Below are 18,015 nucleotides of genomic sequence, written 5' to 3' on the forward strand. Positions count from 1 at the left end.
TCCTCGGCCCGGGAACTTACCAGCTGGAGTTACCCCCAAATATGCGCACGTTTGCCATAAACCTGAGAGTCAGGTAGTTTTTGAGGCGAACTCTGGATCTGGGCATCCTCACTGTAGGTGGTTTTCTGGCGAGGTGCGGTCTTGAAGGTCCAGAGGCCCCTCATTGAGGGGAGGATAATGTCACAATCCATGTTTGGATTGTGGCAGATCTGGCTCACATATAACCTTTTTTTTCTTCAAGCCTCTGGCCACCCAGGTGGCCGCTGGGGTTATTACAACCTTTGTTGCTGCTAATGGGTTGCCCCCGGTGGCCGCTGGGGTTATTACAACCTTGGTTGCTGCTAATGGGTTGCCCCCGGTGGCCGCTGGGCTTACTACATATGTTAATTAGCCAGCAGGTCTTAACCCTTCCCTCCTTCCTATAAAAAAGTGTCAGGTGCCTGAATCACTGTTGGTGATATTGTTCATTCCCCAAACAACCTTGAAGGAGAGAGGAGCTATTGGGAGCAGTGCTTTGCAGCTCATCCAGAGCTTTGGTGTATCAGCGGTTCAGGTGGAAGCTGTATCCAGGTGCAGTACTCTGTTGCTTGGAGCATTTGCAACAGAGCAAAGCTAAGTTGTGTGTTTTCCCTGTTTGTTGTTTTCCCTAATGTTATATTAGTACAGCGGTGGGACCAGTGTCCACACTAACCAGTTCCCTAGTAAGGGATAGGTGCAGAGCTAGTGAGGGATTCAGGTATCCTGGTCGGTGACAGGTGAAGAACCTGTATAGGGAACGATAGGAGTGTTCAGGGACACTGCCTCAGGGGAGTGCAGGAGGTCTCCACGTCCCCGTTCCCTATTGCAGGGCCCACCATTGTAACTGTGTCCCCGGTGTTCCCTTGTGTGTCTTGTTGTTTCAGTTACCGAACTGCGGGTCGCGTCACACAGGACAAGTCTATGCGACAGGCTACCACAGCATCTTGCAGTGGCATGCTATTCCATCCGGTTTGCATTTAGTTGGACCATCATTTATTTTTCAACAGGACAATGACCCCAAACACAGGCTGTGTATGGGCTATTTGACCAAGAAGAAGAGTGATGGGGTGTTACGCCAGATGACCTGGCCTCCGCAGTCACCAGACCTGAACCCAATTGAGATGGTTTGGGGTGAGCTGGACCGCAGAGTGAAGGCAAAAGGGCTAACAAGTGCTAAGCTTCAAGACTGTTGAAAGACCATTTCCGGTGACTACCTCTTGAAGCTTATCAAAAGAATGCCAAGAGTGTGCAAAGGGGTAATCAAAGCAAAAGGTGGCTACTTTGAAGAATCTAGAATATAAGACATATTTTCAGTTGTTTCACACTTTTTTGTTAATTATATAATTCCACATGTGTTAATTCATAGTTGTGATGCCTTCAGAGTGAATCTACAATTTTCATAGTCATGAAAATAAAGAAAACTCTTTGAATGAGAAGGTGTGTCCAAACTTTTGGTCTGTACTGTATGTAATTTTTTTTTTTTTTTTTTAAATAGCAGCAGCAGCAGCTTCAGCAGCAATATATGGGGCATATATATAAATTGTCACGACTGCGACCGCGGATGCGGCCCAGCCGAGGCCTCCACATCGACTGACCACGACGACGTGGGGCGAGTGTCCCAGGTGGGGTCGGAATGTGGACCTACTGGATCACAATGTTGTTTTTATTTTTCATGTTTAGTATAACTAGCACATTTGGGTACTGACCCCTGTGCCATGCATGTGTATTTACTTATTATGTATTTGCTCATCTAGAGATCGATACATGGACTCAGTTGATGGGGAATGGCTCTTGACGATAAGATATAGAGCGAATGAATATGCCGGCTATCCTTCTGGGGAAAAAAAATCTTTTCATGGAAGAATTTTACTGTATGCCACTATTGGAAAATATATGGCTAAATGCAATTTATATATTAATGTTATTAAATTGATTCTAATATGAATGTTAATAATGACCCTCTATGTTATTTTGAGAGGGGTCTATATATGTGTCATGTATCCTTTATATATGGGAGATCTGACACATCATGGGTGCTGTATATTATGTGCATTACATAGCATCTTGGCACATGTACATATATGTTCTAGATAATATAAATCTATTATTCTTATTGATGTATTTGATATGACCTGATTGATTGATGTACTTGCATATATTTATGATATATTTCCTCTACGTATATATTTTCTTCCGAGCCAAATTATTTATCTATTTGTTAGGCAGCTGTCTTTTATGGTCCCTTTAACTAATGTATGGTGTTAACTATTGATCAAATCAGGGCAGTTAGTCTTTATATCAGATATCCTGTTGTCTAATTCTTTACTGGCAGCGATACCTATGTGTGAAAGCTAGCCTCTTGTAATATCACCTATTTCAGGTTTAATCGCGATACTCTCTGGGATCGCAGGCTTGAGCACACATCGCACATGCTCTGTGCTGCGGTGAGGCGGCCGGCATTCTAGTGGGCGTCGCGTTGCTTGGTTACATGCCCGGTCAACTCCGGCATGGGAACACAGGTGATCGGCTGGTTAGATCGAGGCAGAGCTGTTGTTGTGGATTTATTTTTGATTTGGGTAGATTTACCCCTGTGCATACTGTGGCCTGTCCTGATTAGACAGAGTCTTATTGAGCGCTCAAAGGAAAAGAGGAAGCTACACGTAGTTAGAAACAACTCATTCCAGCAGAACTCTGGAAACTTTATTCATAAATGGTCTTTTATCAGTTCGTATAAAGGAGTGGTTACTCATTAACATAAAGGCTTTACTTCTTAGCTAATTGGTCAGTTTAAATGCATGAACATATATGGGTGTCCGACCTGGGGTTATTTAGACACCACGTGATTTACTGTCCGGAGTCTTGCACTTGTCAGCAAGTCTCCAATATCGGCCGGACCACCTGGCCTAAGTTCCTCATTCCCTATGTCTGCTAGATATTTCTCAAATCACAAGACAATGAGATGACTGGGTAGCAGGTTATTTCCACCAACTAGTTATAAGGTTCAAACTGTGAATATTCATCTGTGTGCAGTATATATGAGTATATAGCAGTATATAGCCTATATAAGAGTACATGAGTATATAGCCTATAGAAGGCAAGTGAGATCTATATGAAATACATATATATTTCCATAACAATCCCCCCTTAGATATCACTTGCCCTAAAACCCTGCTCCTGGCCCAAAACGCTGCAACTCTTTTATGCTGCCAGTGGACTGACATGCCTAGTGCATACATCCTCCTCTGTACAGACTTTTCGCAAATGGGCAGTCAGGAGATCTGTCCCTAAAGGGGGTGTGGTGCAATGTAATCAAAGTCTCTTAGTTAGCAGTCTATGCAGTCAGTGCATGTGTATTCTCCGTCAGGTAGGTTATTTATTCAGTCAGGGAGGTCATCCACAGCATCATTCCAGCTCAGGTGTATCTTCTGGTATGAAGGCCTTTTCCTGCAATGCGATGCGTGGATCCAGGCGGGGTTTTCTCTCCAGGTCGGCAGCGTCAGCACTTGGTGAAGGGCCATCGGATCTGGGATCGAGTGCTTCTCTTTACAGACTTTCTCCACCCACACTCAGTCTCCTGACTTCAGGACGTGTATACCAGGCACCGAATCTGGACCTGGCAATGAAGGAGAGAAACTTGAGAATGGACATTAGCAAAATTCTTGATAAATTCAACTACACATGCAGACAAAGTATCATATTGCATAGTCAACTGCTAAGTAAAGAATACCCCTAAACTGGGTTTTTTACCCAAATAAAGTCTCATATTGGTGACAGCTTTCTCTGAGCCTACGGGAGTGTCTAATGCTAGGGTTTGTCTGTCTCTTGGGCAAATTTTTTAGCATGCAGCTCTTAAGTGTCCCACCTAGTCTATGGTGTGGGATGGTGAGTAGTGTGTAGGTCTACATCTGACCCTACTGCTGATCAGATCCCTTGTGTAAGGTTTGCTGTGTATGGGGGTCCCTGATCACTTGCTATTGCTTCTGGAAACCCCATATCTGCACACTATTTTTGAGAGTAGCTTCTTTGCAGCAGTCTTCGCCGACTGGTTCCTTACTGGGAAGTCTTCAGGCCAGACGATGTGGGGGAACTTTTCTCGCTTGTCCGATGTTAAATTTGTCGATGGCCGAACAGCTGCTGGGAATCTTCGCTGTTTAGGTGTGAGTTGAGTCCAATCAGGTCATTCATCTGTGTCTTCAATTCTGTGTGGGGGCCATGTGCCCATTGAACCACCGTAGGGTACACACTTTGAGTTAGACTGGGTCTGTCTTGAGGTAGACGGTTTGAGGTAGACGGTTTGAGGTAGATGGTTTGAGGTAGACTAGGCCTGTCTTGAGGTAGACGTTTTGATGTAGACGGTTTCTTGGAGCCCAGTGCTTTTGGCCTTCAGCATCCAGCTCTCCTTCTACTCCTTCCGAGTCTGATCCTGTTATTTCTTGTACAGGTTTCAGGAAGTCATCTTGTCAGGTTTAGTGACTGGGTTGTGTTAATTGACATTCTCTGAGCTGATGGTGGGATTTTAGCTGAGGTTTCGTCTCTGTCCGCGCCTCCCTCTGTATGAAGACTCTAGTTAGACTGTGTCAGAGGAGGACTTGGGACTCTTTGCATTGGTACAGGTCCAGCCGGTATTCTCCGGGGATGAGGGGGAAGGTCAAACTGTTGTAGCCTTGGGATGTCTTCGGACTCATGCAGCTCGTCTCGGGGAGTGATGCCGTGGACTGCAAATCATAGGACTGTGCTGGAGGAGAAGCTTCCCCACGAGAGGATGGTGGAGGACAATCTTCTGGAATGTTCTCCATCAAATACGTCCTTTCTGGTAAAGGTGGGCACCATTCTTCTGCCTCAAAATTCATATCTACGTCAGAGTCTTCGTCCTGGAAGTGATTCAGCTTGTTGACTGGTGGAGGAGGAGGCAGCACTTCTGTCCAATTCAGAGATGGCATCTTCAATGGTTTTCCCATTGACTTCTGTTTGCCAGGCTTTCTCGTCTTCAGTCGTCATGTAGTAGCCGTCCGGCTCTACGACCTCTCCCATTTTCCATATTGTCTTCCTCTGGCTGCTTCTTTGGCTGCCACGTCTGCTGTTGATGCCCCGTGTCTCTACTGTGTTCAGTTTTCCGTGTGCCTTGGCCTTCAGCACTGCCACCACTTTTAGTAGTTGAAGAGCGTCCAGCAGGTCTCTGATGGCTCCATGGTGCTTCACGGTCGATCCGCTTGCTGTGATGAAGTTTCTTGCAGCCCAGATGGGTCCGAAGTCAGGTGCCATGTCATGCGAGTACCTGGAAGTTTTCGTTCTTCGCAATCTGGCAGGTCTTTCGTCAGCTCTATCAGCTCCGTTTCTTGGGCTCTTGGGCTGACAACCTTCTGGACCATAGAATGTCTTGATTGCTGGTTGCTGCACATCCCGTGTGGAACTTTCCTTCATCATTTGCAAGGCTGGAGCCATGTACGGTATCTTGCAGATTTTTCATCTGAGGGTCCGTATCCGCATCCCCCCTTGGGAGTGGGAGTAGAGACAGGTAACAGCTGAGAGCACTGAAGAGTGGTGGAGAGCAGCCTTGTCAGGAGGGCGTGTGCTGCGGGTATTGCTTTCATGCAGGAGGGCCCCCCCCTTGCAACTGGATCCAGGCCAGCTGCGAGGTAGTCTAGAGGCCTCTGGTTTCCCTCCGTTAGTCTGTTTTAAGCCTGGCCAGTAGCATGACCTTCTCCATCTTGTTCCTTCTTTTTCCGTTTTGGTCAGGACGGGATGGCTTCTCGTACTCAGTGAGGCCTAGAGCTGGTGCAGAGACTATGAAGTCTTTCAGTTTTCTGTACGAGATGAAGGTTGCAATGCGTTGATGCAATTGTACAGAGGCTGCATTAAGCCTGGAGCACCAGGGATCCAAGTTCTGCAGTACGAGACTAGACTAAGGAAGGACTGCATCTTCAGAGTTGTTGAGGGAGCCACCTTCTCCTCCGCGGCCCTCCGGTCATCTGTCAAGTGTTTCGTCTAGTGGGCGATACAGTGTCTTCAGGAACTTGCTTTTGACACCACTGGACTCTGTTTTGCAGAACTTACGTTGCTGCTCTGCCAAGCAGAGTAGAGGAGACATGGAAAGCGCTGTGCAGGTAGCGGTGTCGATGACTTCTGCATGCTCCGCAATCCAGTTGGTGGGGACGGAGGGCAATGCTCTGGCAAGCTGTGAAAAGCTGTTCTGGGCCCTCTTGGGTCTCACTGTCCATTTGTTCCGCACCCCCCTTGTGCGTTTTCAGGAACTGGTCGTCCAGGTGAGGGGGAACATTGAGGGAAGCTTCGGGCAGATCCATTGCCGTGAGCACCGTTGCTGTGGCTGGCACGTTTGTCAGCAGAGTGTGCAGATCTGGCACAACTGGGGTTTCAAACACGGTTGCTTCGCTCACAGTCCTCAGGTTATACACCATTCAATCTGATCAGGTTCTCCTTTCACAGTCTTCCTCTTGATCGAGAGAAGCTGGGACCGCATGATGATTCCCGTGGGTGAGGCGACTCAATCTGGCCTTGCTCTTCAAAAGTGCCGTGAGCGACTCCCATCTTCTGGCACAGGGCTGGCAGGAAGCCAAACCGTTTGCTGGGGTCCTTATTTTTCGTCAGAGGTGACATTCAGCTGAGCTTTCTTGCTCTCACAGGGGGTCTTTTTGCTGGGGCATCTTCTTTACCAGCCAGCAGCAGCTCCTTTCACACAGCTTGATTTCTGGTCAGCATCTTGTTAACCAATTTGAGGAGCTGAGTGGCTGTCTTCTGGTCCAGGGCCTGGATTAACTTCAGGGAGCACCTTCAGAATCTTGTCCAAGATGATCCTCTGGCGCTGGAGCCGGAAGCAGTGCAGCCATTCCACGAAGCGGGTGTGGTCCCTCTGGGTTGATAGTTTTCCTGGCCCATGCCAAAGTTCTTAGGCCGTTTCTTGAACAGCAGTTCCACTTAGACCTCCAGCTGGTCAGAGTCAGTTTAGCTCTGGGTGATGAGCTGCGGATGCTGGGCCTTCGGAGCATCCGGGGTTGTAGACTTGAGTGACACCCGCACTGGCGCAACTTGAAGTCTCCCTTAGGCCATAGGCTTCTGGGTGCTATGTCCAGCACCTCCTTGGGTAGGCTTGCACCGGTTGTTCAAGCGAGGCTCTTGTAGGGCCACCAGCATGACTGATTCTTCTTGGGTATGAGGTGGGGAAGAGGTCAAGGTCACATCTTCATGGGATACTTTGGTCACCTTCAGTTCCTGCAGTAGGTCTGTGCTCATCAGGTGGGGTGGGCAGGTCTCCACCGTAAACTGGGACAAGATGGAGTGTCCTGGCTGTGTCCACATGCTCAGGGGCTTGCAAGCTGGGGAACGACTGTCTTGACCTTAAATCCCCATACAAGACACAGAGTGTTCTGATAGACTGGTGGGGTCGGGGATTTTCACTTCTGACTGCACCAGTGTCCACAAGGAAAGATATGACAGCCCCCAGTGATTTGAGGTATTGGGTCCGCTGATGGGGTTTCACATGTCAGGGGCGTGACGTCTGGCGGACCTGGCTTGCCTCTGGCCTATGGACAGGGTTCTTCATTGTCTTCTGTGTTTCTTTCTTGGCCTACTCCTCTGCGGGATGACCTGGGTTGCCAGGGTGCTGTGCACTGGTTCCGGAAATGGCCAAAGTTGCCACAGTTGAAACACCTGACAGGTCTTCTGTCTCTGCAGGGTGGTTGCTCCTCCACGTCAGTGGCCATCATGGGAGGGCCTGTCCTCCGTACTCCTGGGAGGGACTCAATTCTTCTGGCTACTGTAAGCAGGACATCTACTACTATTGTCCTGTACTCAGGCCTGGCCATTATCAGTAGTTTCTTGATTGGTTCTCTTAGTCCATGCACAAAGACCTGTGCCAACATTTGTCCGTGTACCTGATCATGAACAGTGAAGCCTAAAATTTGGAATACTTGCCTCACTCTGCCATGAAACCTGTCTAGAGACTCTGTCTCGGCTTGGCTCATGTTATGCAGGCTGAGTGCTTGTCTGGCGTTGGCCCACTCTCTAAGCTATTCAATTAGCTTTGATCCTGATTTCCAGGAATGCACATCTAATTCTGATGGAAGCTTGAGGTGTTCCTTCATGATTTTAGAATACTGAACACCTGACTAGGGGTGAAGGGCACATAGTGTAAGAGTTCTGGCTCTATCTGCCCCTGCCTACTATGCAGCATAATCTCCTCTTCATGTTCATCAGAGGAGGAACTGCGCCACTGTGTGATTGTCTTTCTGTGTGTGTGTACTTGCCCCCCCTTCTGAGACTGCAGCTCCGTTTGGCACATAGGATCCTCAGTCTCAGAGTTAGCAGGTGCAGTGTCTGATGGCCCACACCTCCCTTCTGCTATCTGTTGTATCGGGAGGGCACCTGTGTTGTCATGTGTGGGGAGTGATTCACTTTCTTCTCCCGGTGACATAACTGTCTCTTTAGAGAGAGTCCCCTGTGGAACTAGGGACACTCCATTGTCTGGATCTGGCACTAGGCCAGCAGGTGACGATGAAATGAGAGATGGGTGAGAAAAAGGAAGAGGGGGAAGGGTGGAGGAGAGGTTTGGAAAAGGAGGAGAAATGAGAGATAATGAAGGAGAGTGGGGAGGACACAGAAGAGGAGGGGATGGCGAAGACAAAGAGGAGGGAGAGGAAAGAGGATGGGGATGAGCGATAGGAGAGAGAGAAGGAGGAGGGGGATGAGGGATAGGAGGAGAGATAGGCGGAGGTGAAGAAGATAGAGGAGGGAGAGGTAGAGATGATGAGGGAGGACGAGGTGTAGGAGGAGAAATAGATGAGAGAGGGGAGGAGGTTGTGAAAATAGCGGAGATAGAGGGAGGAGGGAGATGGGAGGAGGGAAGAGTGAGGAGAGAGAAGATGGGGGGGCGGACTGCTCCCCCCGCCATCACGGAAGGCATTCTTCGACCTGTGGTCCTCCTCAGACGGCACAGATTACTATGAAAACACTTTTTCCTACACGTAAAACAAAAAAAAAATCCTGTCTTGTTCACACTATCTGCTAGCACCTACTGCGCTGTTAAATGCTCTGTCACTTTAAGAAATGCAGACTGCAATTGAGCTCAACTAGCTACTTCCCTTTTTTCCTTTCAATACATTATGCCATTGTACAGCATACGGAGCTGCCCGTAGAAACCGACATGCTTAACTTTCTGAATAACACCTACTGTGTCTGTTCCAAAAACTTAAAAAAAAAAGGTAAGTGATTAAACCTTTTAACACCTTGTAACCCCTTTTAACATGCTTAAAAGGGAACAAAAAGAAAACAAGAATATGGAAAATCATAAATTGGCAAGATAACACAGGAATTACCAAAGCAGGTAAAAATTCAAAATTCTTTTTTTAACACAAAACTGGAAGAAAGAAGTGAAAACTAAAACTTAAAAACTGATAAAATATGTCACAAAAACGTGGAAGAAAAACTCGGAAGAAAAATTAAGAGATTAAAAAAGGAAAAAAATTTTCTTTTTTTTTTTTTTTTCCTTAAAAAGATTTTTTAAAGGATGAAACCCCCCCAAAAAATTGATAAAATCAAAAAGTATATAGTATATAAAACTTTAAACCAACAATAAAACGGCTAATGTAGAATGTAGGCACCCAACTTCCTCTTTTTTCTGCCTGTGTCTTTCAGTGACATGAAGAGGGAAAAAAACAAAACATTGATATGCTCAAAAAGACCCAGCTTTCCCGAAAATTCTCACACTGCAGTAACAAAAGCCTCTACCAAAAATGCAAAATAAAAGATAAAATAGGGAAAAACAGAGTCCAAAATATAACAATATGAAATATATATATATCTCAGGGACCACACCCCGCAGGCAAAAGAGGAAGTTTACAATAAAAAAAGGCAAAACTCTTTCTGCTTCAGATCTTTGCGGAAACCTGCAATAAATTCACATATAGACGTCCGGGGAAAGAGATCGAAAGCCCTTCTGCGACACGTCAAACAGCTGCTGACAACCGGCAACTGCCAATCACCCATGGCGCTTTGGTTAGCACCGGGATGTATCACCCTCCGTCTCCTGGGAGACGGGACCCGTGATATCCCATTAGATTATCACCCCTCCGTGTGCACCCGAGAACCGTGATAATCTCTCCAGTGATCAGTCTGTGATATCCCCCCAGTCTGCCGCATCTGCGTGTGTGCGGGGACTGTGGCAGCCGAGGGATTCACCTGTGATGCCTGCCTTGAAGCTGACACCTCCGTGTATGTGTGCGGGGACCGTGACAGCCGTGGGGTGGGATTCACCTGTGATACCTCCTTGAAGCTGACACCTCCGTGTGTGTGTGCGGGGACTGTGACAGCTTTTTCAGAGGAAACCACCTGTGATATCCCGTCTAAGTCAAAACCTCCGCATGGTGCGGGGACGTTATCTGACTTAGTCAGAGAGACTCAGTCTTGTTATCGGTGTCTCAGCAGCTACAAGTCACAGTCTCCACCAACTCTCTCACCCGAATCTCAGACACACAGGATCACAGTAGACACTTAGCTTATCCCAGGGTTTGGATTTTCTCGTGGACTTTTCAACACTACCTGGGTTTGATGACCACACTGACCGGCTAGAGTTGCTGACCCGGACTGGGCACAGGGAACATTCAGGTAAGATAACTAGATTTTCTTACCTTACTTATGGAGTTGCGCAAATCTCCGTTCCCATGAGCCAAGACCTTGGCCGGCACCTCTGTCCTCTCCGGTCAGCAGGATCCCCGTGCGTTTTCGTCCACGGACTCGCTGGGCGCCACTTGTTGTGGATTTATTTTTGATTTGGGTAGATTTACCCCTGTGCATACTGTGGCCTGTCCTGATTAGACAGAGTCTTATTGAGCGCTCAAAGGAAAAGAGGAAGCTACACGTAGTTAGCAACAACTCATTCCAGCAGAACTCTGGAAACTTTATTCATATATGGTCTTTTATCAGTTCGTATAAAGGAGTGGTTACTCATTAACATAAAGGCTTTACTTCTTAGCTAATTGGTCAGTTTAAATGCATGAACATATATGGGTGTCCGACCTGGGGTTATTTAGACACCATGTGATTTACTGTCCGGAGTCTTGCACTTGTCAGCAAGTCTCCAATATCGGCCGGACCACCTGGCCTAAGTTCCTCATTCCCTATGTCTGCTAGATATTTCTCAAATCACAAGACAATGAGATGACTGGGTAGCAGGTTATTTCCACCAACTAGTTATAAGGTTCAAACTGTGAATATGTATCTATGTGCAGTATATATGAGTATATAGCAGTATATAGCCTATATAAGAGTACATGAGTATATAGCCTATAGAAGGCAAGTGAGATCTATATGAAATACATATATATTTCCATAACACTGTCACCGGGAAACAAGGCTGGAAACTCTCCAGGAACACAGACGGGACCGACTCTGGAACACAGTCTGGACCACCAGGACCATGGAGACACAGGCTGGATGATCAGGACCACAGACCAGACATCGAGACACCGGCAGGGCATCAGGAACACGGCTGGACATCAGGAACATGGACTGGACATCAGAAACACGGACTGGATATCAAGGACACAGACTGGACATCAGGAACACAGACTGGACATCAGGACACCAGGTCACAGGCAGGACATCTGGACATCAGGACATCAGAGCACCAGGCAGACATCAGGTCTCAGACAGGACATCAGGCGGACATCAGGTCTCAGGCAGGACATCAGGACTCGGATCTCAGATAGAACATCAGCACACTGGCATCGGACTCCGGACATCTGGCAACGATCAACAGGCTCCGGACATCAGGCTGTGGACATCAGCTCAGGACATCAGGCCACAGTCATCAGGCTCCGGACCTCTGGCAGAGAAGGATAAGATCCGGACATCTGGCGGAGGATATCAGACATAGCACATCTGGAAGTGGTCGTCAAACACCGGACATCAGGCCGTGGTCATCAGGCTCTGTACGAGAGGCCACGGTCATCAGGCCCCGGACATCTGGCAGCGACCTAAAAAGGAACCCAAGCGGTCTGGTGCAAGCCCCACAAAGTTGGACTGGAACCGGCCGGGGATTGCACCGAATAACCAGCTGAGCACAGCGTAGCAGAAACTCAGCGGATACACCAGATGTCTACTTCCAAGATGAACCCAGGTTAGATCACGGAAAGTCAGTTAACAAAGAGTCACAGTCACTAGGCACAGGGTTCAAAACACAGAAGGACCTCAGGAACATAACACAGAGGACACAGTTCAGACAGGGTCAGGTACAGGAGCAGATCCAGGATTTAGGAAACAAGACACACCAGGAACGGGTACAAGGCAAGACTCTAAACAACAGCACGCTCCTGGAGGGCGGACAGGAACAAGGACACAGGGACCAGGATATTCTGCCTCCTGAAGGGCAGATAGGAACAAGGACCAGGATATTTTGCCTCCTGGAGGGCGGACAAGGACACAGGGTCCAGGATATTCTGCCTCCTGTAGGGCAGCAAGGCAGGCAACAGCTCACCTAGAACTGCAGGCAAGCAGGACAGGTGCTGAACACCATACAGACATGGCAAGACACAGAGACATAAAGCGAAGCTCTAGCAACGCCCCTCAGGGCAGGGAACTTTTATATAGGAGCTGCCTCACAGCGATAGGCTGGAACAGCAATTGTAGCATTCACCCATTCCTCATAAAAGCAGGGGAGGTGTGGCAAACAGGGAGTTAGTGAAGTAGTCCATATGCAGCGCTGCTGCAGGCAAAGTCTCTTGGGTGAGGCACACACCAGGGAAAACCGTTCAGTCACAGTTCACATTCGCACAGTGCAGAGGCGAGTTCAACCTAGTAAATTTCGCCCGGTAAACTCGCCTCTGCACCGTGCAACTTTCTAGCGGTGCTAGTGGGGATCTCACCGAGGTCACTGTAGTTCAGGCCGGCTGGGAACGCAGCCTCTGTGATGTCACCGCTAGTGAATGAGTCTGCGCTCACAGCAGTTCATTCCCAGTGCTTCTCAGCGTGGACAGCCTCATCTTGGCACCGTCCAGGTTAAAAAGTATTTCTCCCCCAGACATGGATTACAGCATGGGACAGAATGATGCACAGGTATGGTATATTGTTGGTTTATTATTTTACTTTTATTACAGGAGAACTAAGGCTTCGCTGGAATTAGGTGTCATAGAGCCAGTGCGCGTGTCCTGAGTACAGAAGCAGTGCTAAAAGTTACCTGTGGAGCAGGGCAGCAGAGGTGACCAGGCGTGCTTCAAGCTAATAGTGTCAGGGTCCAGTCAGCGCTGGAAAGTAAAGAGGCACGGGACCTGCGGACACTGAAAATGAGCAAGATGGCACAGGACATATGGTCATGTGAATGCAAGGGGGCGGGGCTTAGCGTCCTGCTTTCAGATATGACAGGACACCATACAACAACTCAGAGTCAGGCCAAACGGAGGTCACAACAGTATGGGCAAACGAGGTACAGGAGGGACAAACAGACAGGTAGTCAGACAAAGCCAAAGGTCATACACAAGAGGGCGACGTGGTACCAAGGGGACAAGCAGAGAGAAGTCGGGACACAAGCAGAGAGTCATACACGAGAGGTAGCGCTGTACAAGAGGGTCAGGCAGAACTCGTAACAGGGACAGAACCAGATCACAACCAAGCAGGCAACAGGTTATCAGGCACAAGGCACACGTATACAAGAGGTCACTTAACTCAGCTGAGGGCAGGAGTATAACTGACACCGGACCCAGGTTCAGTGAACACTAAATAGCCTCCTTCTGCCAGAGAGAGGCAGCACAATTAACCCATAGTCTAACCAGGACGGGTCAAAGCGAAATCCCTTCCTGGATCATGACACTTATTATATGGGAAAAGATAAAAAAACAAATGGAACAAGAATCCACCCATAAAAAAACGTATGGAACCTCATAACATTATCACTCACCTTCCTGCAGTTATGGGAACAGCACGTAATGCAAAAAATGCAGCTGAATGCTGGAATACTTTTTAACCAGATGACATTCTGGACTCTATTGTCATATACACTAATCAATATATAGACAATATAAAGCACAAGTTCATCTGTGACAGAATCCTGAAGCCCAGGGATGAAATCGAACTGCGTGCATTTTTTGGATTATTATACCTTGCAGGAGCTTATAGGGCAAATTGGCAAAGTTTGGAGGAACTTTGGGGTATAGAAAGTGATGGAATTGAAATATTTAGCCTTGTTATGTCTCTAAAAAGATTCAAGATTCTAATTCGTTGCCTTCGGTTTGATGACAGAACTACCCGAACCGAAGGTAAAACATATGACCGGCTTGCTCCAATTCGCGATGTATTCCAAAAATTTGTGGAAAACTGTAAGATAAACTATCACCCTGGGGCAAATGTCACAATTGACGAAATGCTCCCTGGTTTTCGTGGCAGATGCGCATTTCGTCAATACATACCATCAAAACCTAGCAAATACGGAATAAAAATGTATGCTCTTGTTGATGCCAGTAAGACCTACACATACAACATTGAAATTTATGCTGGAAAACAGGCAGATGGTCCTTACTGTGTCAGCAACAAACCCACTGATGTTGTGAAAAGAATGGCTGAGCCCTTATTTGGATCAGGTCACAATATAACTGCTGATAATTGGTTTTCAAATTGTGATCTTATTGATTATCTAAAAACGCAGAAGCTTTCATATGTCCGAACTGTAAGAAAAAATAAGAAAGAATTGCCGCCACAGCTTGTTACTGTGACAGGGAGAAAACAGTACAGCAGTATGTTTGCATTCCATGATGGAAAGGTTTTGGTTTCCTATGTACCACGCGAAAAAAAAAATGTACTTCTTCTCTCAACACTTCATAATGATGATGCCATCGATCCTAAATCTGAAGCACAACAAAAACCAGAGATTATTACATTTTATAATTAAACCAAAGGGGGAGTTGATACAGCTGATCAGATGTGCTCAACTTTCAGCGTCAGCAGAAACACCAAGTGAGGCCAATGGTCATATTTTTCGCTGTGCTAAATTTGGGTGTTATAAATTCACAAATCATTTACCTTGAAAACCAGCTTGAACCACTCCGTAGACGATTGTACCTGAAAAAATTGGCCCATGAACTAATGCTTGGAGAGCTACGCCGGAGACGTATGAAAACCATCGGTATCCCCTCTGGCCTTCAAGTTAGGCTCAAAAGATTCCGCCCAGATATTGATACTGAAAATCCAACACCTGTACCACCTCCCAAAAGAAGGAGATGCACCACCTGCACCATGGAAGGCGGGAACAGAAGGCTTTCTAATTATGAATGTCTCAAATGTCATCATGCAACCTGCCTGACACATGCAAAAATGTATTGCAATTCTTGCTCTTTGCTTTGCAAATGTGTCTTTTCTGGGGAACCTTCAGGATCTAATTCAGATTAATTCTGTGTGTAATATTATTCTAGGTGCCTAGAAAATGTTTTTGTGCCAAAAGTTTCTCTTTTTAATAACCATTACTTGATATCATTGGGGGCTATTTGGTGGGAGTTTTGAAATTTGTGTATATCAAAGTTATTACTTTTATGTTGAGTAAATGGGTTTGTTTTGCACCTGATAATGTGTAGTCTCTTTTATTACATCCCTATGAAGGTCTCTGATCACTTTTAGATCACTGAAATTGAGAAAATTAGATATTCTAGGCATTTTTCTAGCCTGCGCTTGACAGGCACATTGTTCCATTACAAGTTAGTGCGAATATTGTTCCTGACGGAGGGTTAATGGAATGCGTTTTTTTAGCGTTTTTTAAGCATTTCCACAGTGGAAAAACGCTGCAGAAACATTTATAAAAAGACAACATGGGCACACAGCCTAAAAGTACACAAATTTCACAACTTCCTGCAAAAAGCCCCCAGTTTTCATGACTAAAAAGTAAATATAGGGGAAAAAGATTAATTTTCAGTTACCTAAAATGGTATTAGACACATATTCATTCAGAATTAGATGTTAAAGGATCACAAGAAAAACACATTTGCAGAGCAAAGAACAAGAACGGCACATCATTTTTGCATGTGTCAGGCAGATTGTATTATGACTTTTGTGACATTCATAATAAGAAAGCCTTCTGTGCCTGCTTTCCATGGTGACAGTGGTGCAGCTCCGTCTTTTGGGAGGTGGTAGAGGTGGTGGGCGGAATCTTTTGAGCCAAAATTGAGGTGATACCGATAGTTTTCATATTTCTCCTGTGTAGCTCTCCAAGAACTAATACACGGACCATTTTTTTCAGATAGGCTCTTTTACGGAGTGGTTCAAGCTGGTTTTCAAGGTAAATCACTTGTGAATTTATACTGCCCAAATTCAGCATAGTGAAAAATATGACCATTGGCCTGCGCCTGGAGTTTCTGCTGATGATGAAAGTTGAACACATCTGATCAACTATATCAACACCCCCTATGGTTGCCTTATAAAATGTAATTATTTCCATTTTCTTGTGCTTCAGACCCAGGATCGATGGCATCATCATCATGAAGCGCTGAGACAAGAATTACATTTTTCTTTTTGCGTGATACATAGGAAACCAAAACCTTTCCCTTATTGAATGCAAACATCCTGCTTTACTGTTTTCTCCCTTTCACATTTACAAACTTTGCAGGCAATTCTTTTTTATTTTTTCTTACAGTACCTACATATAAATGATTCTACATTTTCAGATAATTAGTTAGATCACAATTTGAAAAGCTGCAACTATGAAAAGGGGTGTATAGGTCAAAGCTGACCAAAAGCAGGGATTTGAAAAGCAGGCGCTGTGCTTAGCCTCTCCTACAATGACCCGGAATCCACCGTTGTTAAGCACCGTTGCAGGTTTTCAAATCCCTGCTTTTGGTCAGCTTTGACCTATACACCCCTTCTCATATTTGCAGGACTAAAGTCTAATTACGGTTGCTGCTATGCCACCTTCATCTACAAGCACATTTAGCCCTGTATCTATACTTATTCATACAGCAGTCGGGCTGATGAAGGTCCAACTGGGACCAAAACGTCCTCTGTTTTTGTGACTGACTAAATAAAAAATCTGGATTTCCTTATCATAAGTTGAGTGCCAAGTTTCTTACTTCTACCTCATTAAAAAATAGACCCAATGTAAAGGAGCAGGTCTCCTACACTTGTAATGCCCATACACTAAGTGTACTGTATGGGCTGGAAAACATTTCAACTCAACCTTTTTCTGAACAAGTATTTTACGCCCAGCTTGACCTCCCACCCTTGTTAATAATTCGACACTGGCTGTAGCAGCACGGAACAAGTTAACCCTGGTGATCTAGTGGCATTGGCAGTGTATGATGAGATGGGGAAGAAGGCCTCATTAAAAAAGAGGCCCAATTTAAAGGAGCGGGACTCCTACACTTGTAATGCTCATACACTAAGTGTATAGGCTGGCAAAAAATTCCCCTTGGGTTTGTACATATTTTTTTAAATTTGGTGACGGGCATCATAGCACCCTTGCCAAAAAATAGAGAGGCTGGAGCATGAAGGAATACGTTCACCTTGGTGATCGAGTGGTGGTGGACGGTGAGGATGAGGAGGACATCAAATAGCAAAAATCAGAATTCGTATATGCATGTGTGGGTGTGAAGAGGTGCATGGGAATACACCTCCCAAAAAGACACTACATTGGAGTTATGTTTTGCTGTCATCATTTGGTGGTGTCGAGAAGTCTAGCGTTTTCCGTTGACAGGCGAATACATTTATCTGTGATAATTCCACCAGCTGCACTAAAAACCTGCTCTGACAAAACGCTAGTGGCAGGGCAGGCCAGGACCTCCAAGGCGTAGAGAGCCAGTTCATGCCACGTGTCCAGCTTGGATACTCAATAATTAAAAGGTTACAGAGGAATCACGGAGGATGTTGGTACGGTCAGCAAGGTACTCCCTCAGCATCTTAGAAAACATTGCATTCCTTGTGACATTACTACATGCCTCAGGGCCAGGGAGATGGGAGGGTTTGAGAAAACTGTCCCAGAATTTTGCCAGTGTTCCCCTGCCTCTGCTGGATTGG

Source organism: Dendrobates tinctorius, unplaced genomic scaffold (genome assembly GCF_039654945.1).
Source record: "Dendrobates tinctorius isolate UK_male_01 unplaced genomic scaffold, ASM3965494v1 ptg000007l, whole genome shotgun sequence".
NCBI lineage: Eukaryota > Metazoa > Chordata > Amphibia > Anura > Dendrobatidae > Dendrobates > Dendrobates tinctorius.